Genomic DNA, 16,934 nt, shown 5'->3' with positions numbered 1-16,934 from the left:
GACCTCACTGTCATTGGATTGACATTCATGAAATAAATTAACTGGAATTTTCTTTGAGTCATTTTCAACAAACACAGACCAATCATTTAATAAACATAAACATGATAAATGCATTTAATTCCAGTGCATTTCTGTGTTGTTAATCAAACAAAAGCCCAAGTTTATTTTATCTCTGCAGGCTGTCAAACATAACAAGCCATTTGTGATGGCCAATGCTGAGGTTTTAAAGGAGTGCATGGTCACTGTGTTGGCTGAGGATATCCAGCAACTTGTTATTGATGGAGTAAAGGCAGCCAAACTGGGGGGGGGGGGGGGGGGGGGGGGGTCCTGTACTGCCTGAGAGCAAAGAAAAACCGGAGTCAAATTCCTTGTTTGTATGCACAAACTTGGCCAATAAATCTGATTCTTTTTCTGAAAAAGTACAGCACGTGGCCTTTACACATGACCAGTGGTAGACTGTTGACCAGGTTCAAGGACAGGTCTGGGTGTAACTGGGCATATCCCTTTCTAATTCTCTCCATTTGATGGTGTACGTCTAATATATATATATATATATTTTTTTTTTTTCTTTCCCCTGATATTTTGCAGGCCTGATCTCTAATGGAGTTTTTTCTCATCTCATGTGTACCACAACACCCTCCTAACAACCACGCTCTAATCACACTTGGTTTTTTAATGGAATCTGGGCTTCTTTCGATTGGGTTTTTTAAAAAACTTTCCAGTGCCTCTAAAGCACCCAACACATGCATGCAAAGTATGAGTGATTATCCCTTGTGATGCAGCAATAGCAGGCAGAGAGGCACACAAGGCAGCAACAAGTGCTGCAAGGGCAACCACCAATGGAATTTCCCTCACTGAAGTACACACAGATGGGTGAAGCACAGAAGTTTGAGGAGGGGTGAAGCATAGATGGATTCTTAACAAACTGCACAAAACCTGACACCACAATCATTAGATAACTTTATTAATCCCAGAGGGAAATTAGTTTGTCCCAGCAGCACACATACACAACAAACACAGTATAGTTATAAATAGATTAATCTAAGTGAGATTCTCGTGAAATTCAGAGCACAGTTTTGGAGGCTACATGTGTATTATACAGTCTGATGGCCTCAGGTAGAAAGGACTTGCTGTAGCGCTCCTTAGAACATCTGGGTTGCAGCAGTCTGCTGCTGTGGGAGCTCCTCAGACTGTCCAAGATGCTGTAAAGGTGGTGAGAGACATTGTCCAAAATTGCTCTGATCTTTCCAAGCATTCTGTCTCTCATCACCACCTCTAATGGAGCCAGGCTGGTGCCAACAACTGACTCAGCCTTTTTTATGAGTTTATTTAGTCTGTTTGCATCCTTTGTTCTGATTCCTGCTCCCCAACACACCACCGCAAAGAAGATGGTACTGGCCACTACCGACTGGTAGAACATGTGGAGCATTTTATTGCAGACATTGAAGGACCTGAGCCTTCTAAGGAAATAAAGTCGACTCAGGCCTTTTTTATAGAGCACCTCGGTGTTTGTGGACCACTCCAGTTTGTAGTCCAAATTAACACAATCCACATCTGATCCCGCGATGGAAATTGGCAGTGGCTTAGCCTTCTTACAGCTGAAATCAACCACCATCTCCTTTGTTTTATCCACATTGAGCTGTAGATGGTTCTCCCCACACCACCTGACAAAGTCATCCACCAGTCTGAAAGGCGCCAAGAAATAAAATGTATTATTATTATTGAATATTATGACATGCAGTATAAAAATATAGATACCATTTAGAAGATGCTGCTAAGTCTGCTTATCAGCACTAATAACACACCGCCTAAACAGAAGTTTTGTGTTATAGAATTCAAACATTTTAAAAGTTTAAGTGGCTCAGGAGGTAGAGCGGGTTGTCCACTGATCAGACGGTGGATGGTTTGACCCTCAGCTCCTCTGGTCCCCATGAGTGTCCTTGGGCAAGGTACTGAACCCCAAATTGACCTGGTGTGTGAATGTTAGTTAAAAGTGTTGTATGATTAAGTAAAAAGTGTTGTGTTGTGTGTGTGTGTGAATGGGTGAATGTGACTTGTAGTGTAAAAGTGGTTGAAAGTGGTCGTAAAGGCAGTTGATTTACCATTTAAAGCCACATCTGTTCATCTGTCTACAGTATAACTGTTTCTGTATTTGCTCCCTCATGTGACTGTTCTCCCAACACTGCACCACACCCAGCTCTTCTCTTGGCAACTACACAGAGAGCACACACTCCTCCCTGCCACACATGCACACACACACTCTCTCTCTCTCTCTCTCTCTCTCTCTCTCTCTCTCTCTCTCTCCCTCCCTTCTTCCTCATCCTCCTACATCTTCTCTCTCTGACTCCTTCACATTCTTTCCTCTCCTCCATCCAGCAGCATCCTCCGATTTTCGCCTCCTTCTCCTCATCCACGGTCAGCAACAATGACCAGCACAGTTTCAGGTAGGATGACATGTTCCCACCAGCCTGTCCTTTGGTTGAAGTAGTGTGGATATATGTGTGTGTGCATGTGTTTGTGTGTGTGTGTGGCAGGGGAGCAGAGCGGTTGTGTTTCGATCAGACTACTGAATAATGCAGAGGGTGGAGTGAAACATCAGGGCATCATCTAGGTAGGAGAGGACTAAATGGACAAAATTTATTCTGGGGCACGAAAGCATCATTTCAATATTCATATGCTAAGATATTTAATAAAATACTCAAATGCTTTTGATGTTTTAGAAGAATTTATGCACAATCATCATCTAAAACATATAATCTTAAACACATCTCTGTATGTTCAGTACTCATTATGTTCTTATATATAAATACCAAAGGTGAAATATGTAATAATTAAACAACTGTCAAATCCATATTGAAAAATAGGGGGCATGAGCATGTGCTGCATGTGTGTTCCAGGACTGAGCTCACTGACCAATCACAACCAAGTTATAACCCTCATGTTGACCTAACATTAGCATGAATAAATCTAGCCTCAGCATAGGGCAGTTGTTGACATGTTGTCCAACCTGCATGGACTGTGGACCAATGTGACTGAAGACAATGAATTCCCTCCCAGTCTGCCCAGTCAGAATAGACCCCTTTGAGGGTCCTGACCCCCCCCCCTCTGCACCAGACTTACACCACCACACGGTGACACACCCCTCAGTGTGACCACGGCTGACGTGAGGAGAACCCTTATAGGAATTGACCCCCGCAAAGCTGCAGGCCGTGACAACATCCCAGGGCAGGTACTGGGGGACTGTGCTCATCAGCTGTCTGAGGTGCTGACGGACATCTTTAAAACTCCCTCCTGTTCACGCTGCTGACATATGACTGCTCGGCGAGACGCCCCAGCTGTCATATAGTGACTCCCTCACTCATATAGTGGGACGCATCACCGACAACGATGAGTCAGAATACAGAGGAGGGGGTCTCCAGCTTCAGGTACCTGGGTGTGCACATTACAGAGGACCTCACCTGGAGCACCAACACATCCCATCTGGTCAGGAAGGCCCACCAGCGCCTCTATTTCCTCAGGAAGGCTGGACTTGGAAGCTCAGTCCTGAGGAGCTTCTATCACTGTCATGGCATGGCAGCTGCACTGCTGCTGGGAGGAAGGCTCTGCAGAGGGTGGTAAAGGCTGCACAGAGGACTGTGGGGAACAGCCTGCCCACCACCTCAGACCTCTACATAGCACGATGCAGAGGGAGGGCCCTCTGCATCATGAAGGACTCCACCCATCCCGCACACAGACTTTTGCAACCCCTCCCCTCAGGCAGGCGGCTGAGGAGCATCCGGAGCAGGACCACCAGGCTCAGGAACAGCTTCTTCCCGGAAGCTGTAAGACTGCTGAACTGTAGCCCTACCCTGCAGACCCCCGCCCCCCTCCCCTCTTCACCACACACTGACTGACCTGCACTACAACACTATAAACCATGTGCAATACCTATTCAATTTTTCAATTCAATTTCATTTATATAGTACCTTCCACAATGAAAATTGTCTCAAAGCGCTTTACTGAGACCCAGAGCCTGACCCCAGAGCAAGCACATAAGGCGACAGTGGCAAGAAAAAACTCCCTTTTAACAGGAAGAAACCTTGAGCAGAACCTGGCTCAGATGGGGGACCCTCCTGCCGATGGCCGGGCTGCGTGAAAGGAGGAAAAGGAGGAAGATAGGACAGTTAGGAATGGAGGAGAGGAGGAGAAGGACATGCAGCATAATACAAACAGGGTTGGCAATGGACAATGTTAGAGGGTCAGCATTTAGATTACAGTTAGTGAACAGTTAGTGGATAATGTATGCTCAGCATATTACAGTTATGATAGGAAACAGAGCACAGAAGCAAAAAGCTGTCATGATTAGTAATTATTTACATTACAGTCTGCATAGAATATTAATCCAAAATTTATCTGTATCAGAGTGGAACATTAAACATCTGTTAGAAATGGATCATTGTAGACAATAAACAGCAGCAGGTGGGTGGAGCCAGGACCTGGCCATCATAGGGCAACATGTTCATATAGGTGCAATATGCGGACTACCTCTTTGCACTAACCACCTTCTACTTGCACATGCATATTTATGCACATGCTAATCTTTGCTTCCTTATCTTATTATATTTTATTTAAATTGTTTATATATTATTTAAATTTTTGCTATATTGTTTATATTTTATTGCCCTTATGTTTATGTTTATGTTTATATTTTGCTCTTTACATCTTGCTCTTGATGGCTTAAACTGGGACCTGAGTACTAATTTTGTGCCATAACATGTAAATGTACTGGTATGACAATAAAAGTTCCTTGATCCTTGAATCACCACCACAGGAAACGCTGCAGCTGAAACAAACCAACACATAGCAGGTTGTGTTTAAACCAGAATTACAGTTGGTTGTTGAGAGTAGAGAGGAGCTGCTGACAGCCTGAATCACACACATACCCGAGGACCTGCTTGCTGCCTGTATATGTGTGTTGTGAGCATGTGTTGTGAATTCAATGGCTAAGGAATGAAGCTGGATGTGATATTGGGATATATGCGGTTCTTTTTATTGAAGAATAAGAGCATAATATATGTCTGTGAAGATTCCATGCCCTAGTCATCTAGGGCATGGTATTTCCAAAAGTTATACAAAGGCAACTGGATTACCTGAGGTTCTTGAAGGTGTTTCACCTTCTTGTGGGGTTTTTAACACCTTGAGGGTCCTTGGGGTCACTTGTGAGTCATCGGTCATGGGTCAAAATCAAAGCATAGCAAGTAGAAGCCTTCACAGCAACAGGTGCCTTAATCGTGTATGTTGATGTACAGAAACCCTGTTGTAGCTCTCTTCACCACAACACAAACAGAGGTCAAATTATACAGCACACAGCTTGAAAACAAATGAAATGAAGATGATGCATAATGCAAACATGAAACAAGAACATTCTACAAGTAGAACAAAATACCTTGTTAGCCATAAAGAAAAGTTCTTGTGTCCTTGAAAGTCTTTGGAAAACCTCTCTGACAGTCTGCTTTAGCTTAAGACACCAATAATTATTAAGTTGAATGCAATGAAGCACAGCCACATGAAAGACATCCTCCGACCTGCAAAAATATTTTACATTTTAATATTACTTTTTGTTATTCATTGCATAAAATTATGGAATTAGTTACAATTGAGCAGGCTTGTCATTGCCCCTTCTGAACAGCAGAGGGTGTGTTTTAACATCAAATGTGGTGCAAATAAACTTAGAGACTTTATCAATCCATATGTGGAATGTATAATGGATAATATAGACTTATGTGTGCATATGAGTGAGTATTCATGGCCAGTTAGCACTAATCAAATCTACAAAACAACAACAACAACTACAAAAAGACTAGACAACAGACAACGACAACACAAATTGACCCATGGTGATTCTCATTATTGAGTCTCATTATTAACTGGGGACCATCTTCATGGCCAAACCTGTCATTGATAAATATTGACATACATCATTATATTTTACTGCAGGTGTTGTGTGTGCAGTTGAGAGGTAGCCTGTTCACACCCTCCATCATGTCACCTTGGCAACACCCACTGGGGCCATTAGTGGTCTTTATTCCAGGCTTATCACACACCCACAAGTTACACACCTACCTACCACAGCCACACCTACACGCACACACTTGCAGAGGAAGAAGTCTTCTTGTGGGACTGGTTTGTTTTGCAGCCATGGTGCAGACAGAGAGGCCAAAAGTACTTGATTTGTTTCTTAATTTACATGAACTCACTGCTTATAATTTCATGCTTCAGATTTCGCTTTGTCAGCTTAGTGGACAGTCTGAATCACTCATGTCGGAAGCTGATTCAGAGCTTAGATTCAGTGTATTTAAATATAAAATTCTCACTAAGAGTGATGGGATCCTACATAACACATTGCTTTCTGCTTTTCTGCTTTGAGTTAGACAATGTTTGGTTATTTCACATTCTGATTTTTGTGTCTCTTTTTACTCTCTCTACCCTTCTCACTGGTTTGAAGTGGATGGGTTAGAAAAAGGTGATGTCACGTGCTTCCATGTACCAATCAGAATGCAGGCCCTTGTCCAGTGTTGTCCTCTGTTGCACCTGGCACTGTAACATGACCTGCTGTAGGCTACAGTGTAGGTTCTAATATTCTCTCACATATCTCTGTGACCGTCATGTTAGTCATGGATTGCTTTGCTTTAGATCTTGTTGTTTTTTAGCATCAGTAGTCTTGTAGCTTAAACCATTCCTTTTGTATTTTTGTCAGCACTGATCTGATGACACACTGTTCACAGGTGTACTGTTTATTAGTACTAATATTTCCTACCTGCTTCAGGTCCAGTAATACCACTTTATACAAGCTTGTATGGCACTTTTAGGGGCACTGCTAATGATGAAACACACACCTCCTTGACCTTGGCATTATTCACCTGGCTGTAACAAGCAATTTATGAAAGTTTGCGTAGTTAAGATAGTTGATCCAGCTTGGAACACTTTTTCTTGCCTTTTGGTGGCACACTGCTAAGTTTCTTTACATTCTACTGCCATCAACTGTTGATCACTGGAATGCCGTAAAACCAGGAGTGGTGCCAGGAGTGTGTATTATGTTGCCCACATGCTCATACACATGCATGTGACTCCTTGTCTGAATGCAGGACACAAACAAAATGGGGACCTTCAATGCTGTGTAGCGCTACTAGTGGTTAAAATTCCCACGGGGTACCTCTAGTCTTTTTGTGAAGTTCAAGGTGAAAGGTTTTCAAGGTCTACAAGTAAGGTGTTGTCTTCTCTCCTCCAGACATGCCCTGCTTTTACACCCATGATGCAACTGCTGGCAACGTTATTAAATACCCTGACTTGCAGTATCACAGATCCCACAGTGTAAACCCAACATGATAAACTACCTCTTAACCTCTTTCAAAATATATTGTCAGTCCTTAAATGTAATGTATTCACCACATACTCTCATTCAGTATAGTGTATACTCTCTTCCTTGTTTCTTAGGTGACCATTCATTCATCTGAGCTTGTTTATTAGTTCAGATGTTGTCAGTTGGGGCTTTATTTTACTGCAGTGACTGAAACTTTCCATGAATTGCTGTAAATAAGATGCTTGAACAGTTAATTGTCTCCGTCTCCATTGTTTTTCACTCTTGTGCTCTGATAATTCCCCTGTGAAGAGTCTCCTAGGACTTGAATGTGAACACACAACAACACATGGTTGGTACTATGTTCAGAAACCTTGTGGTAACTAAGTGTTAACAGTTTGGACCTGATGCCATAACTGTGGGCTTTACCTCCGATGACCTTGCCATCCTGTCAAATGATGGTGAGCTTGATTTAATGTGTTCCCACACGTTCCTGTGGAACCCACAGGAACGTGTTGTACCTTGCATTGTTTCATTTCTTGGTGCACCTACCACCACCAACTGTTAATGAGTAACTTTAATTAATTCAGTAATGATAGCCAGGTGTTATCACCTTGCAAGGTTAGGTTTCTGGTCCCTGGATGAATGCCAGTCCAATATTCACTCTCCTCTCAGCACTCTTCTTGTCACTGTCACGCACAATTTTCTTTTACACTATTGTGTTACTGCTTCTTCTGAATGGACAAATTAAAATTCAAATCCAGCTTTCATCCAACAGTGTCCACTCTGTTTGGTCATGATACTTCGTTTCTGTACTGCTGAGATTGAGGCAGTCTGAGAGTCTTCTGCTCAAAAATGTAACAGAGCAACAACTGGACACAGAACAGTTAATACAGTAGCTGCTTATATTTAAGTTACTGATAAGTTTTTCAACTACATAAGCAAGTTACTCTATAAGGTCAGTAAAGCTTTGAGTTCTGTTGACATGGTAACTGTTATATGTTATATGTAGGTTACAACTGTAATCACAACACTATTACTTTAATTACTCACGTATGTTCCACAAATAATTTCTTGACTAATGTTTCACAGTGTTTGTTTCATATTCTGCTTTCCACCCCTAGATCCTTGTAATTACTGTAAGCATTTACATTTACACTGTACTACATGCACTTGCTAACATGTTACCACTGTAGCACCTCACAACAAATTCTACTTCACTTGGCTCTGTAGGCCTTGTCTCACAAATGCATTTGAAAAGACAGGTGCATTTATGGCTTACGAAGTTTATACACAAACGCAGACCTAATATTATGTGACAGAGAGCTAGAAATTACAGACCTGGGGGAACTGACCAGTCAGTGCAGACTGAGCTTTTTTTTTTAAAGTTTCAGACAGAGGGTGAAAAGAGATGCTGCAGCAATGTACAGTATGAGAAAAAATAATGTTTCTTTAACATTAAACCTTTTCAAGTAGACCCCCAAAATAAAAGTGTGAACCTGTAAATGAGCGTAATATGAGCACTGTAAATAATGATAATAATCCTTGCAGTCCCTGCAGTTTCTGTGACATCAGACAAGTGCAAACAAGAAGTTCTGAGTTTGGATTCACAGGACTATGTGTTTATAACGTAATGTGCCTCGGATATCTTACTTGTGTCCAGTTTCTTTCTGAAGTTTTGATCTGCCAATTTCTGTGTAGGGTGAAATGTCCAACACAAAGCTACACTGTAACAAAGAAAAGGTTGAGGAAAACTCAAAACTTCAAACAACAAACTTAAGAAATCTTGGTAAAATCTTTAGTTCAGCTATTTAACTTAATTTCTTAAGTGTGGGTTTTGATTTACCCAATTTTTATTTGTTATAATTTAGATCAGTTAAAAGTTAAAGTAACTCGGATGTGTATGTTGTTCCCTCTTGGAATTTTAATCTTATAAATGTGCATGGATTCCTTTTTTTTAATCTATCTTTTAATATTTTAATCATTTATTGTGTCAAGCCTTTAACCTACTTCTGACCAAAGAGAACTTGATACCTCAGAGACACAAAAAGATACATAGCAGTCTGCATCGTGTAACTTTGACTTTTCTTTTTTACAATCAAATAATTGTTTAACATCAGAAAACATTTGTTTTGGTCTGTGAAATTTAGTTTTGGTCTATGTAGTCCATAATGTGCTTCAAATAAATAAATAAATAAATACACAAATTCTTTACCAGGCTATATGGACTAATTCCATTAAAAGCATCAAAATAACTTTCATAATATCACCATTCAAGGATCACCAACTCAAGGCAAGGCAAGGCAACTTTATTTATAAAGCACCATTCAGACACAAGGCAATTCAAAGTGCTCTGAAGAGGCACAGAAATACACGGTACCTAAGATACCCAAGGGTTACAATGGTACAAAGAATGCAGTGCTGAGTAAAGGCATATCAGATTATTGAAATGTAATGTAATGTATGAATGTTAAATATTAAAAGATGTAGGCTTTTTCATAAACTGAATAATTCTGCATTGAATTTTTTATTTACCTGTGCCATTTTTTATGATCCTGTCAAAACTTTATAACTGCAGACTGCAGCTCAAGTTCTGAGAGTGACCAGTCATGTGTCATGTGGTGACATTACATTATATTGCAGAAGCTAATGTCCAAAGGTAAACACAGCAAATACAGAAGAGATATGTGTGAGTCATGAGTGTGTCAAATGATTTACACAAGACTAAGACTATGCTTGCTAGCAGCTCTGTTGGGCGGTACTTAGGCAATGGCCACCATCTTATTTTAGCATGTTAGCATGCTAACACTTGCCAATTAGCACTAATTAAGTAATTAGTAATGGTACATGGTATTCAGGCAAAGCAGTGTCCTTTACAGCCATAGGCTCATCAGAATCAGAATCAGCTTTATTCACCAAGTACGCATACACATACAAGGAATTTTTTGCCGGCAGTTGTTGTCTCTCTAGCGGTAAAAAACAAGGTAACAAATCTATATACAATATGTACAAATGTACAAATATGTAATAAAAATATACAAATATGCAATAAACAGTATGAAACATGAAATGGGTACCAGTCCAGTAGTGAGTGGTGCAATAAAGGGGTTAGAAGATAAATAAAATAAATATAAAAATAAAATAAGACAAAATAAAATAAAATATGCAATATGTAAGTTAAATATTTACAGCTGTTTGGCTAGTTTGGCTAGTAAACATCCATATTCATGCAGGGGAAGTGCATCAACATGTAACCTGTTTGCTCTGCTGATTACACTCCCAATGCTATTATGGGCTATCCTTATTTGGAATTTCATTGCTGATAAAACTGAGATCTAATGTTCACATATGTGTTCATCAAGGGGAAGAAGCTGTATCAGTGCTCTAACCGAGTAACCATTTGCTTTAAAAAAGTTCATTCCTTGACGTGTCTCTGACTTTAATGTTATTCATTTTGCAGGTATTGGGTCATAAACCAGAGTACTGAACAAACTGAAATTTTGACTTGATAAAGACAATGTTTTTGATACAGGACTTATGGCTGGAGTACTTTTCTATCATGACATTTCTACTTTTATTTTACCGAAGGATGAGGGGGCACATTTTTAGCTGTATTGAGTACAAGGTAACTCAAAAAGGGAAAATGGCAAGCACATGACAGAGACTCACATGTTGACAAGACAAACCTGTCACTCTGGTTCCACCACAACCCCTGTTCATGTTGAGTTGAGTTCATGCTGATATGTTGTGTTCATGCTGATATGTGAAGGGAGCGTCATCATTGAGGATGTCTGGTTGAGAGATGGTTCTGTTAATATGCAGTACAGTATTGAAACAGTATTGAAAAGCCAAAATACATACACCAAAAAGTGCAGTTTGATCAGGAATAGTTGCAAATGACTTTGGTAGCAATTCAACTAACCAGGGCGACATACGTCGGAAACAAAAATGAAAAAGTTCCCGTGGAAAAAGAATGGGAAGCTGTTGAGAAAATGATCAAATCCAAACATTTTTGGAGCCATGCTGCTTTGTCAAACTTTCATGTAGAAATATGGCTGAAACTTTAAATGGGTCACAGGACTTAAGACTGTACTGAGTTAAATCAGTATTTTGATACCTAGATTGTTTTTTTTAACCAGTGACTCAGCAGTATCTGGCCACACAAATACAAATAAATACAAATTAAACAAGGAGCTAAATCATAGAAAAGAAATAAATCAAGAAAAACACAAAGGCAATCTCCACAATGGTGCGTAATATTACAAAGCGGGGACATCTGGGATACCTTCATTAATTATTTCAATCGTCTGATGTAGGGAACACATGGATTTAACTGTAAACTGACTCTGGTGAACTGAAAGATTCACAGTTAACACACTGAGAACTGTTGCTGAGTAGCTACAAAACTTCAAAACCCACGATTTATCATTTTGTTTCCATATTTAAGGACTGTTTAAGAACTTTTTTTTCCATTGGATAAATGAGGACAGAAGACATAAATTAGGATTAAATTGATGGTTGGATTGGTGATCAGAATGTATTATTTCACCTGTATAATTTACAGAATCACAGTTGGCACCTGGATCCAGGCCAGAGGCTGCCTGTTCACTGTCAGTAGATATTTTACAGTATAGATAAGCAGAATCATGTTGATAAATAATTAATGAACAATTAGTATATTATTGTTTTGATATTATTGCTTTATTATTAATTATCATTACGGTACTCTGCTGTGAAAAAGAATGATATAGATGTCGTTTTTGCCATTGTCACAACAAAGCTAACAGGAGAGTAAAGAAGATGTTGAATCAAACATAGTTTGAACACAGCCATACAGTTAAAGTTAGTAAGTAACTTGTGTTACACACCCACCTTTAGTGGGTGTGCCTTTATATTAAATCATTAGGCAGTAGACAAAGTTTAGATGATTTCAGATGTAACAGATGTAACACTTTCTCTTTTATCTCTCAGCCTTCACAGACAAGATCAAGGAGATATCCATACTGTCTCTGCTGTGCTCACGCTTCAACAACCATATCCCAACAACCTCTATACACAATAAGGTGTGTGTGTAATAGTAGTAGTTGTAGTAGTAGCAGTGAGTTTCATTTATAGACTTCAGGAAAAGAGAAAAAGAAAAAGACAAGGCTTGAGGCTCCTGAGGAGAGGAGGAAGATACTGTACAGATACTGTGCGTATTGTGTGGAAAACACACCATATAGCCAGTTGCTCTAAGCATCTTCAACAGAGTTCACAATCTTAGGGTCGCCTGGTATCTTTGAATATTTTTAAAGCTCATGAGTTTTGCTTGCAGCAGCCTGCAGAACCTGAACATGCAGGAGAGGAACCGTTGACAGTGTCACTGCCAAAACATTTTCATCCTGCCAAGCAAAACGTCACAGCTTGTTCTCCAATTATTTCAGTTCCTTTGGTTATTTTGGACATGTGACGTTTGTATGGTTATATTACTCACTCATATTAAAGAGGATGAAACATGAATCATCCCAAATTGTGGGATATGTTAAGACATGGTTAAAGTGACATTTTAAGATCCTACTTTTGCCAGTTCTAAAGCAATGCTGAACTCAGAGTACGGCTCCTCTGAACACAATGGTTTTGGCAGACGATGATGCTGAACAGGTTTGCTGAATCTGCTGTAGTTTGAAGGGCTACTGTTCTGTGACATACAGTTGCATATATTCCTCATCACCTTAAAGCAATAGTACAAGATGTTTATGAAACCCTGCTGTGAAAGAATGAATCATTCTGAGATCCCCTGTTTTTGTTGTTGTTTTTTGAATTCGAAGCATCCTCAGTGTTATTGCAAGAGCCACAGAGACTGGCCGATGGATGCTAACATGAAACAGAATGTGACCTGGAACGAGTGTGATGTTAACATTATTTTGAAAATGACAGGAGAAATACAATCAAAAGGGTGTGCAAGATGATAGTTACAAAAAATAGAATCAAAGACAAAATAAATATGTGACTCCACATTTCTGATTAAAACTTGGTGAGTCTGAAACAAATGGCACTGAAGAGATTGGGCTGTAAACAACCAGCACAACTAAAACTTGTTTTTTCTAATCCAAAGATTCAAAGAATAATAAAGTGACTCATTTGAGCCGAGGGATTATCTGAGGGAGTGTGCTGAAACTCACTGGGTGGTGAGTGTCAGCACACTCAGCACAATTTCAAAACATCATGAGTCAGTGACTTTCGAAATGTAAAAGTCATTAAGTCAAACCCTGCAGACATTTTATGGTGACTTACTTCTACAGGGTGGTAAATATCTTGATTGCACCTTTACAAGTGTCAGCTGGTCTTGAGGAAAAACTGATTCTTTGTTTCTGTTCTCTGAATTTGCTGCTGTAGTCCCAGGAGGCCATGGTGCTGAAGTAGCTGGCGGGAAATAAGAGAGCATGTGCAGGTGGTTCTCCACAAGGCACATGAGGTGAACAAAAACTTCAGTGAGAAGGCAGAGGAGTAAGATGGAGGTCAACAAGGAGAACCGGGAGGCCCACCTCACCACCCTCAAACAGAGGCTGCGTGAGAAAGAAAGTCCTCCCATTCTCTGATAATTTGTTAATGATTGTTAATATCATTTTATTAGTCCAGGGTGAGTGTACTACCGAGAGCCCAGTCATGCTTTGGTTTTATATTCTCACACAACCAAAACAAACTAACGCAATCCTTAACAATTTATAAAATGATCAAAGAAATTACTCTAGAACTCTAAAAACGTGTTATGACAGCATAGGTGCACAGTTTGAATCCAATGCAGGAATACTGAATAAAGTGGATGGTTATTATCAAAGAACACTAGGTCAAAACCTGATAATTGGTCTGGACCACATATGGTCAATATGAGAAATTGAGGACGTAGCTGAATACTGTTGTGGAACCAGTGTAAAGAATGGAAAGTAGCTAACACTTGAAAAGTCGCTAAATGTTGCTAGGTAACGTACGATAATACGATAATTATCATATTCATGTCTTAGTATTTTCATTCTGTCTAGTTTCAGTTGGTTCCTTTGTCTGTTTGCTTCTCTCCTTCCCCCTGTGCTCACATATAGTCATTTAATTCAGCTGAATTCACAGTAATTCACAGTAAAGCTGTTCTCATTCACATGTTTCTCTGTTTCTGTGTCAGACAATGGAACAATATAAAACACTGACTGAAACTCATCCCTGTAAGATTCATATTAACTAGCAATCACATCAAGACATTTCAATGCTGCTGTTCTGCTGCTGCTAAAATCCTGATTTTACAACCATGACTTCGTCTGACAAAATCACCAGACAGAGAAGTTAAAGACAATGGCTGTGCTGTGATTTCAGCGGTAGTTACGTGGGAGTTAAATGAGGAGTCAGAGAGAAAGTTAGAGGCTTATTCACATCTAGTCATAGAATGAGGCTCACAGAGAGATGTGTCTGTGGAGGGAAAGCCTGACCAGCCACTCATGTTGAAATACTGGAGACTCTGTCCTGTGGTCAGTGAAGGGTCTGAAAAGTCATTTTGAAAGAGCAACGGCCAATGGAGAGACTCTGGCCAGCTCACCAATGGTGTATAACTCCATCACTCAGTCATGCAGCATTGGGCTGACCAGTGGTGTAACTTTATCAGTCGACAACAGACATTCACGTTCATCAAGTGTTGCGGTCCACCCAAAAATGCTATGATATATGATACAATGAATATTGTGAGGATTTAGTGTATTATTAATGTAAGAGTTAATTAAAACTAAGCTTTGGTTAAGGTTTTATGAGGTTTTATTTATCCCTAATAAAGAAAACCTTTCACTTCTTTCCGTTTTCAGAGGGATGTAATGAGGCTAATGTGAATGAGTGAAGGGTCACTTTGGCTCTCTGTGAGAGGTTGGATGATCTCCATGGCTCAAGCCAGCAGGAAGTAAATTCACCTGCCTTGGCAGCACATAAACTAGTGTCAAAAGAGACTCAGAATAAATTAAATGCAAATGAATGAAATTTTAAATTTAATTTTTTTTTACAATTATTTTGCTTTCCAACTCTTTTTAAAAACCTCTTTTCCACTCCCAGAACACATACACTGCAGATTAGGTCTTGTTTTTTCATACCTTTTTAAATTTGCATAGACCACTGCCAAAGAACTTTGCATACAGTATATGATATATGTCTTCCTGGTGCTTGTAAACTAGAGTGAATGCTAAGTTGACGACTGTATGATGAACAGAAAAAAAGTGGCCAGAGAGAGTGCTGGATGTTGTTTTACTTGTGTGTTAACATGAAAATGAGATTTTATTAAACTACTAACACCTCAGAGAGGCTAAACATTAAATATCTGATGCCCTGAACTCTGGAAGCAAACAAGGTCTGACATATGAAGAGCAATAGATGAGAAGGTTGAATATTATGAAGACTTCCTGAAGCACCAGGTTTCTGCCTCTTCATGTATTCATTTTTCCGGAATGTTTCAACACCTCAGCAGTTGACTGTATTTCTGGTTTTCCCAGATAAAAAATGGGACTTCTGTGGAACATGAAACTTAGAGTTTCACAGAAGCCCCACCTACTGGCATTCTTTTAGTTTGTCTCTGACGCTTTATTACGTTGTTTGACAGGAAGTCCACGCTGCAGAGGTACGCAGGAACAAGGGGCATCAGGCAGAACTCTCTGGCTGAGGATGGTGTTTTGGATTCTGCCTCTGAAAATCTGTCTCAAAGTTTCAGTGCTCAGTGCTGTCGTTCAGTGCTCACCAATATCATTCTACAGTACACCTTTCAGGACTGAAACAAGTAATTAATCAATACCCATCTGTTTCATCTTTTTGTAAACCACACACAAGAGAGAAGAGTCAAGGTCAACTGAAATAAAATCCAAACTTGGGCCAAACAAGGTCTAGGTTAGGCTTCTTTTGTAAGTGAGAAAACATTTTACTGGGAAAAATAATATTCTCTAAATACATGACTACTGGTTTAGTTAAGAGGTTTACCTGAAAAATATAGCTCAGTAAAGGTGAATTATGATCAAGTCTGATCAAATGTTAGTTTATTGTGAGTTTGCCATGGCTCCTGTTGGGGCTGCATTAAGCCTTCTTAGGGCCTGAGGTGGAAGGACATTCAGCCATGAGCTTGTCAAAGCAGCATGTCTACTGTCTTCTGTGGCTCTGAAAAGAGTTCAAAGTCTGAAACACTAAGCCTTTATCCTACAAACATCCAACCCTTGGTATTTAATATGTTCAGTGAGACGGTGCCATAACTTGCACACGCAGTATACATTAAGGTTTACTGAGAATAATGAGAACCAGTTCATCAAAAATCATAAAAAATTAGCTGACAGTTTCTAGGAGGAGCATGAAGAAGGAAGATGATCATGTGGCAGATCCTCCATATCTTGCAGGCCAGGAGCTTCAGTTAATGTTCACATCAAACATCAGAATGAGGAAAGAAATGTGATCTCAGTGACTTTGACTGTGGAGTGATTGGTGGTTTGAGTGTTTGTAAAACTGCTAATCTCCTGGGGTTTTCTCACACATTAGTCTCTAGAGCTTAACTCAGAATGGAGCTAAAAACAAATATCATCCAGAGAAGAAGCAGCTCTGAGGATGGAAACACATT

Source organism: Toxotes jaculatrix, chromosome 3 (genome assembly GCF_017976425.1).
Source record: "Toxotes jaculatrix isolate fToxJac2 chromosome 3, fToxJac2.pri, whole genome shotgun sequence".
In the NCBI taxonomy this organism is placed as follows: Eukaryota; Metazoa; Chordata; class Actinopteri; family Toxotidae; genus Toxotes; species Toxotes jaculatrix.
Note: the sequence above shows the minus strand (reverse complement) of the source record.